The sequence below is a fragment of the Psammomys obesus genome, unplaced genomic scaffold (assembly GCF_907164565.1).
Source record: "Psammomys obesus unplaced genomic scaffold, mPsaObe1.curated_primary_1811, whole genome shotgun sequence".
Taxonomy (NCBI): Eukaryota; Metazoa; Chordata; class Mammalia; order Rodentia; family Muridae; genus Psammomys; species Psammomys obesus.
In genome coordinates this window covers 339,072-347,702 of record NW_026590767.1, presented here as the reverse complement: position 1 = coordinate 347,702, position 8,631 = coordinate 339,072, and the positions used below count along the sequence as shown (strand labels likewise).

General features: G+C 45.9%; 1 non-coding gene across 1 annotated transcript; it reads left to right on the top strand.

The window, feature by feature from the left end:
* The first annotated feature begins 8,136 nt into the window (after positions 1-8,136).
* On the top strand, positions 8,137-8,241 carry LOC129678258 (U6 spliceosomal RNA). Its single transcript, XR_008720339.1, has one exon. It is a non-coding gene; the product is annotated as a U6 spliceosomal RNA (small nuclear RNA).
* The last annotated feature ends 390 nt before the right edge of the window (positions 8,242-8,631 follow it).

Genomic DNA, 8,631 nt, shown 5'->3' with positions numbered 1-8,631 from the left:
CTGTGCTTTGTGCTTGCTCATTGTCTCCTCTCTTTAATCATTCTCCTGTATCATTTTAGCTCTTCCCCCTTTTCTGAGTTCAGACTTTCCCTGCAGTTCTCTAATGCACTAGTAATTACATAGCTGGGTGAACACAGGCACACACACACACACACGAACACACACACAGAGTTCTATTAGGAGATAAATTTAGAGCTCGGAAACTGGGTGTTCCGGGATGGCAGCACTCATCCCAGTGACTTAGACAGAGCTATTTCCAGTTCATGTGGAGCCCTGATAGTGAAAACAGACCAAGGAAGAATCTTTGATTCAGTAATGCTAGGGTAATAGATTCCCCATGGGTGGACTCAAGAGCACTATTAATAGGGAGAAAGGGTTTTTATATGTGATGTTGGACTAGGTTGCCTTAGGAAGAAAATACTCAGTGGCAAGGTGAGCTTGTCCTTGGATGATTCTGGAGCCTGGCCACAGCTATGCCAAGACAAAGCACTGCTTGGAAGTAGCAGTACCACTGCCCTCCCCCTCCAGCAGCGGGGGTCCAAGGTCACTCTGCCCATCCCCAGGGCAGAGCTAATGATAGAGAAGTCTGAAGAGTATGTGAGAGCTGGCAAGACAGCTCAGCAGGTGAAGGTGCCTGCCTCGCTAGCCTCTCAACTTGAGTTCAATCCCCTGGAGCTCACCAAAAGGTGAACGTCAAGAACCAACTCTACAAACTGGTCCTCCCTCTGAACTCTACGTGTGCGCCCCTATACACACCGATAAATAAAAATTTTAAAAAAATGACATAAAGATTGCAGGACATTTGGGGAAATAAAGATCAAATCCCAATCCGTGGGAATGGGTGGCTTTTCCTAGGTAGGGACTGGGAAAAGTCTCATTAGGAGGGGAATTAAAGAAGGGCAGGAAATAGAATTCAGGTAACAAGTGGTTCCCATTCAGAATGTTCTCTGAAAACCTGAACTGAGAGGCCAGTCTCCTTACCACCCCATCATCCTACTCAAGTATATGAGCAAAAGAACCAGTTAGATGAAGGCACTGTGTCCAGTCCCATTACAGAGTGGTCTCTAGTTGCTTATCTGATATTTCAGTAAAAGTACCATCAGGATCTCTGTGGTCAGCTGAACCACCCGCACCCACCTGGGTTATTGTGATGCCTAGCTTTATTTATCAACTTGTCGCAATCTGGAGTCACCAGAGATGGAAGTCTTAATAAGGTTGGCCTGTGGGCAGATCTGGAGGGAACTGCCTAGGTTGTTAGTTGATGTGGGAAGATCATGCCTGAAAGTGGGCAGTGCTTTCCCTGGTTTGGGGCATTGGGCTGCCTAGGAGTAGAAGGCTCACTGAGCACAGCATGTATGACTTCATCTCTCTCTGCGCTTTGCTGTGACTATGACTTTGTCACAGAGATGACCACTCAAACTCAGTGCAGAGCCAATCGAGAGTCTTTATTCCGGCTGGCTGGGACCACACTGTGGCTGGGAGCGTGCAGAACATGAGTTTTTAAGGGCAGAGACCTTGTCCAGGCATCTTGCTCTGCAGCTACAAGGGGGTGGGGGTCTTCGAGGAGTAAACAGTTTGAAGCAAGAAGTTTTAACAGAAGCTAAGATAAACAGTTAGCCAGAGGGAGGGGGTTTCCCGAACAATCAGGAAGCTGAGATGAGTGATTAGCTGGAGGAGGGCCCACATAGATAAAACAGTTTTAACAAAGGCTAAGATAAGTCAGCTAGGGCATCCCTGACCTTTGCCTGCTAGGATAGGGTTAGATAGTTTTCCACGGGATTGTCCGTCAGGGAGATCAGATTCTAGTTAGGCCTAAAACCAGCCTCAGCAAGAATTCAAGATGGAGGAAACTCTTTCTTGCCTTGTCACCATGTGACTAGCTGCTTCAAGTTCCTGCCTTGACCTCCCTGTAGTGATAAGTTGTAGCCTGGAATTGTGAGTAAAATAACCCCATTCTCCTAATTTGTTGTTTTGTTTTGTTTTGTCAGGGTATTTTATCACAGAGGCAAAAATGAAACTGGGACAGTTACCATATGGAAAAAGAGTCTTTGTAGATGTGATTGGCTGGAGGATCCTGGATTATCCAGGTGGATATTACATCCAACCACATGCATCTGAATAGGAGAAGCAGGGGACTTGACACACACAGAGAAAGTGATGTACAGACAGAAGGTGTGGGCCTTGAAGACAGACATGGCCACAAACCAAGAAAGACTGACCATCACCAGAGCTGGAAAAGGCAAGAACTGATTCTCCTTTACAGCCTGGACAAGGGTCCTTTTGTCACCTTGATCTTGGCTCAGTGAGACTGGACGTTGATGCCCCAGGATGAGTTTACACACCTTCTGTGTAGTCATTGTTATACCAGCCATAGGAAGGAACACTACCCCTATTAGATGCCATCTGTGCTTGACCTGGCTAAGACAGTGATTGTGAGTACCTGTGGGCGATGAGGGTAGAAAGACTTTTGTTGCCAGTGTCTTCCTCAGTTGTAGGGATGACATTTATTTGCTAGGGCTGCCATGTAAATGACCTCCAATTTGGGGGAGGGTGTTAAGACATAAATTTAGAGGTCAAGGGAATAGCTCAGTCAGTTAAGATGCTTGCCTCAACGCCCAGCCACTTGAGTCTGATTCTTGCCACTGACATGGTAGGAGAGAACTAACACTAGAAAGCAGCCCTTTGACCCTATTCCTGACTCAAGCCACTGACAGGAATAGGAGATAAACCTTGGCTAGAGCAAAGGACCCCAAAAGGGAACAGTATCTGTTAGGCTGAAAGCCTTTCACAGCTTTTTGCTTGCCAGAAGCTAGAGATGACATCTGTAAGTTTAAACCTCGTTGGTTCCCGTTGGTTCCGTCCTAGCCACAGGCCAGATGCCAGGAAGGGGATCTTAACCTTCTTCTTCTAAAGGAGGACCCCATTTCCTGAAAACCACCCATGAGGATGTGGCTAAAACTGAGAGGCATTAACATTAGAATGAAAACTGGACGGATCAGCTGCTTCTCCCGGCCCATGCCTCCATCTAATAACTTAGCAACTCCATGGTAGAAATTACTAAGGTAGTAATGACCTTCAGTGGGGTACCACTCTCAGGAACTCCTGATGTCTAAAGGCTCTACCTTCTTTCTCTCTCTTAAGCTTCCTATAACAAGATTCTTCTTTCCAAAACTCACCTGCTGTGGTTTGTGAATCTCATCCTTTGATTTGAAGAAACAAGAACCCAAAGGACACCATCTAAGTATAGGCTGTGCGTCCATGGACACCCAGCACCCTCACTTCTCAATTAAGAGCCTAGCTAAGAGCTGAGGATATCTTCCCCTTCCCCTCCTGATATATATATATATATGTATGTATGTAGGTAGGTAATACATTTATTTTCTCACCATTTTGAAGAGATTAAAATGAAGAAAGTACCACCAGACTGGCTCTAAGAGAAGACATTCAAGACCTGTCTTCAAGGAATGCATTGGTTCTTGTACTCCCTGACTTGGATTGCTCTAGTCTCTGTCTTTATCTTCACTTCAACGAGTCTTCAGTGAGCTTCCCATTGTCTTTACTGTGTCTCTTCTCCCTCTCTGTCCCTTAGAAGGGACATTGGTTCTGCTCATTGCTTCTACTGCCAATAACCATAGGGTCATAGTCAGGGTTTTATTGCTGTGAAGAGACACCATGACCACAGCAACCCTTATAAAGGATAATATTTAATTGGGGCTGGCTTCCAGTTTCAGAGGTTTAGTCCATTATCGTCATGGCAGGAAGCATGGCGGCACACAGGCCAACATGGTGCCGGAAATGGAGCCAAGAGTTCTACATCTTGATCCGCAGGCAGCAGAAGGGGACTGAACGGGTCCCCAAAGCCCACCCCCATTTGCAGGCAGTGTGTCACATTCCTCCAACAAGGCCACATCTGCTAATAGTGCTACTCACTATAGGCCAAACATTCACACATGTGACTCTATGGGTGCCATTCCTATTCAAACCACCACACCCAGGGTCTTTCATTACAGCTGTGAAGTTCCTATTTTTGTGTAATTTTTTTAAGTTATGTGTATTTGGGGATGGAGAGAGTATGTCCCTGTGGAGGCCAGAAGTGGATGGACCACCAATGCTGAAACTGAAGTGACAGGCAGTCGAGAGCCGCCTCGTGTGGTGCTGGGAACTGAACTCAGTATAAGAGCAGCGTAAACTCTTAATTGCTGAGCCCTCCCTCCAGCCATCTACCCTAACCCTTTTAAATGACAGGGTCTCCTTTGGCTCTGGCTGACCTAGAACTCACTATGTAAACCAGGCTGGCCCTGAATTCATGTTAGGGTTGTCAATGTGTGTCCCTGTGCCCAGCCCTATTTCCCAATAAAGTGACATTCACGGGCCCCTTTTGGGGGATTCTATTCAATTCATTTTTGGAACCTATTCCTCATTTGCCTTCTCCATGGAGGAAAAAAGAAAACTCCAGCAGTCACCGATGTAGCCTCGGCAAGTTTTGGCTACTTGCCACCTCCGAGGATTAAATCGTGATGACATCAGGCCTCCTAACGTCTAATCCCGAACATCTAATCCAGCCAGTTCCCATCACACGACCTGCCTCCTGGTGATTCCCAGATTCTGAATGATGCTTCACTTACAGTCAGCCACATATCTGTGCTTTAGAAAACCACACAGTCCCTCTGTAAGAAAACATCACATGCAGCATGCCACCCACTAAACACAGAAACCAGGACGTCATTCTTTATCTCTGAAAGATTAAAGGGAACATTGCCAGGCAAGGAGAAATGACTCAGCGGTTAGAGGACTTGCCACTCTTGCAGAGGACTTACATTGTGTGGCTCACAACCCACTGTAACTCCAGCTCCAGGAGATGCCAACACATATGGCTTCCTTGGACACCTGGACACATATGTACACACACAAACACACACACATGGGCGGGGGGAGAAAAAGGAGGGAGGGAGGAGAAAAGGGAGAGAGAGAGAATTTTAAAAGAAAACATTTCAGTTCTAGGACTTAGCTCCCTGTACTGTTGCTAAGTGGTAATTCTGTCTCATAAAGGGAAATTTCTCAACAGTGAGCCTATTTGCATGGCCAAGCAGCTCTGGGATGGTTGAGAACGCTGTGTAGAAGGTCCTTTGCATCAGAGGAAAAATAATCATCCCACAGTTGGGGACATACTCTAATTCTAAAGCTCCATGTGTTGTCTTTCTGTGCTGATGAATTCTCTCAAGAGCTGTCCTCCTGGGACCTCAGCCAGCAGTTTCTGCTTCCATGTGTATCAGAGAGAACAGGAGAGGGAGAGGGAGAGAAAGAGGAAGAGGGAGAGGAGGAGGGGGAAGCGGAGGGGGAGAAGGAGGAACTATCCCCGGGGTCTGTGGCAGACCCCCAGCACAGGTCTGGCATTTTGGAGGATCTGCTGAATTGCCCCACCCCCAAGACCAAGACAGACACTTCTCTAGACCATGCTTGTTCCTGTCCTGTTCACTTCCGTGCCAGCGTTGTAGGGTGTCAGGCAGAGCATTGCAAACCAGGTGGCTTCCGAACTTCCTTGTTTGGTCAGAGACGCTGGTGGATTCTGATGGATTCTGTGCTGTTCCCCGACTTGCACCTTTGTTTTCTTTTATGTCTCTTACCCTCTGTAAATTTTATTTCTTTCTTTACTTATTTCTTTGAGACAGGGTCTCACTATGTAGCTCTGGCTGGCCTGAAATTTGCTATGTAGACTAGGCTGGGCTTGAACTCGAAGAGATCCATCTGCAAATGCCTCCAGAGTACTTTGAGGGTGTGTACCTACCGCCATCAATTTCAAGGGAATGGATGAATGAATTGTGAATATGAGTGATATGCGATCTATGTGATATGTGCATGTACATGGAGTTATGTACATGCCATGTCATTCTTACGGAGAGGACAGAGGACGGCCTTTGGGAGTGGTTCCTTTCACTGTGGTTCTGGAGATCAAACTCAGGTACTAAGGCTAGCACAGCAAAACTCTTACCTGCTAAGCTCTCTCTTTGCACGCGCGCACACACACACACACACACACACACACCTTTTTTTCTAAAGACAAGGAAGGTCTCGTGTAGCACAGGCTGGCCTCAAACTCACTATGTAATCAGAGGCTAGCCTTGAATTCCTGATATTACTGCTTCTATCTCCCAAGTCTTAGGATCACAGGGTGTGCCACTATCCCTGGCTTTGTATGGCTCCTTCTACAGTTCTGTTTATTTCCAAGGAAGAGTAGAGCACCAGCCCTCAGGAAACAGAGTATGTTGCAACCAAATTCCTAACAAGAGGGCATCTGCAAGCTCTCCCTTCATCCCTGACCTGAGTGTGGTTTCTGTTAGCTGCATGTGTCCCCTTTGCTGTCTTCAAAAGGGATTCTTCCTCTGTTAGCCACATTTTATCTGATGACTTACCCAGAACTTTCAAAGTTGGACTCAGAAGATTCCAAACCAGTGGCTCTGCCTGTCTCCTGCTCTCTGAGTTGGTCTCCAGAGCAGGCACCTGGGATCAGCTTCATTAGCTTGTTGGCACTTCTATAACAAAGTATCACAGGCTGGCATGCTGAGACAAGAGAAGTTCACTTCCTCACAGCTCTGAAGGCTGGACAGCCAAGAGCTACAAGTCAGAGGGGTTGATCTCTTCTGAGCTCACCTTCTTGGCTCATAGTTGGGGCTTTCTCACTGTGATTTCCCATACTTATCTCTCGGCCTGTGAGTTCTGTGTGTTTTAAACTTCTATACTTACTGGAACACAAATCTTGTTGAATCAGGGGCCATCCTGCTGACCTCATTTCGCTCTAACTAGCTTTTTCAGAGTCCCATCTCCAAATGCAGTCACTTCTACAAGTGGATTTAAGCAGTATGTAATTTCCATGATGCCAACCAGGGAACTTGCCTACTCTTCCCTCCTTTCCCCATCATCCCTGACCTGTTCTTGTAGTTACTGGTAGCCAATCTTCATCGTCAACCTGACTGAATTTGGAATTACCTATTAGACGTACTTCTTTGTGTCTATAAAGGTGTTTCCAAAGAGGTGTAACTGAAGGAGGAAGACCCACCTTGAATTTGGCAGACACTGTGCCATAGCCAAGGGTCCCGGATTCAGTAAGAAGGGAATAAAGAAGGAAGCGATAGTGTTTACTAGTGTTCATGGTTTTTGACTGTGGACTCAATATAACTAGCCATCTCCTGCTCCTACAGCAATACCTTCCCTGCTATGATGGATCATACCTAGAACCATGAGCCAAAATTAACTCTTCTTTCCTTAACTTGCCATTGTCAAATGCTTTGTCACAACAATGAAAAAAGTAACTAACGAAAATTGCCCCTGAACTGTGAGTCCCTTTTCTATAGTAATCTGAAACATCTACAGTCATACAGATACAAATGAGCCAGATACTTGCCAAAATGTATCCATGATATATTGTATAACATTGTTGGACAAATGAGAGTAGCTGTTAAAAGTGGTTGTTTTAGGGCTGGAGAGATGGCTCAGTGGTTAAGAGCCCTGTCTGCTCTTCCAGTAGGCCCTGAGTTCAATTCCCAGCAACCAGATGGTGGTTCACAACCATCTATAACATGATATGATGCCCTCTTATGGCATCAGAAGGTTTATAAGCAGATAGAGCACTCATATACATAAAAATAAATGATTTTTTAAGTGATTGTTTCAGCCCATATCAGTAATCTCATCGCTCACGGGGGCAGAGGGAGGCGGATCTCTGTGAGTTCCAGGCCAGCCTCCTCTACAAAGCGAGTCCAGGACAGCCAAAGCTATACAGAAAAACCCTATCTCGGGGGGGGGGGGGGGGGGGGAAGCAATTGTTTCAGAGACTCAGAGATATCATGCAAACTTTTTTTTAAGTAAATAAATAGAAAAACCTAGCTAAGAAACTGACTTATTTCATTACTAATATGGCCTAAAACCGCAGGTTTTCTGTGTGCTAACGATAACACTTTAGAACAAGATAAAGTGAGAAGTGAATGAGTGGGAAGAACCATGAGATTGTAAAAGTCATAGCCACCATCAATTGAGAGACACTACCGTTACTTTATTATTGTTTTGTTGTATTGTGTTTTGTTTTGAGACAAGGTCTTACTCGGAAACCCTGTCTGGCCTCAAATTTAAAAACCTCCTGATGTGCTTGCTTCGGCAGCATATATACTAAAATTGGAAAGATGCAGGGAAGATGCATGGCCCCTGTGCAAGGATGACATGCAAATTCGTGAAGCGTTCCATATTTTTTACTGAGACTCATAACCAATCCTTCAGCAGAGTGCAGGGAATCATATGAAAGAAGGGGGAATTAGTATGACCTGGAGAGGACAGGAGCTCCACAAGGACCAAATATATCTGGGCACAGGGGTCTTTTATGAGACTGTTTCTCCAACCAAGGACCATGTATGGATATAACCTAGAACCCCTGCTCAGATGTAGCCCATGGTAGCTCAGTATCCAAGTGGATATCCTAGTAAGGGGAACAGGGACTATTTCTGACATGAATTCAATGGCTGGCTCTTTGACCTCCCCCCACCCCACCCAAGGGAGGAGCAGTCCTGCTAGGCCACAGAGGAGGACTTTGCAGCCAGACCTGAAGAAACCTGATAAGCTAGGGTCAGATGAAAAGGGAAGAGG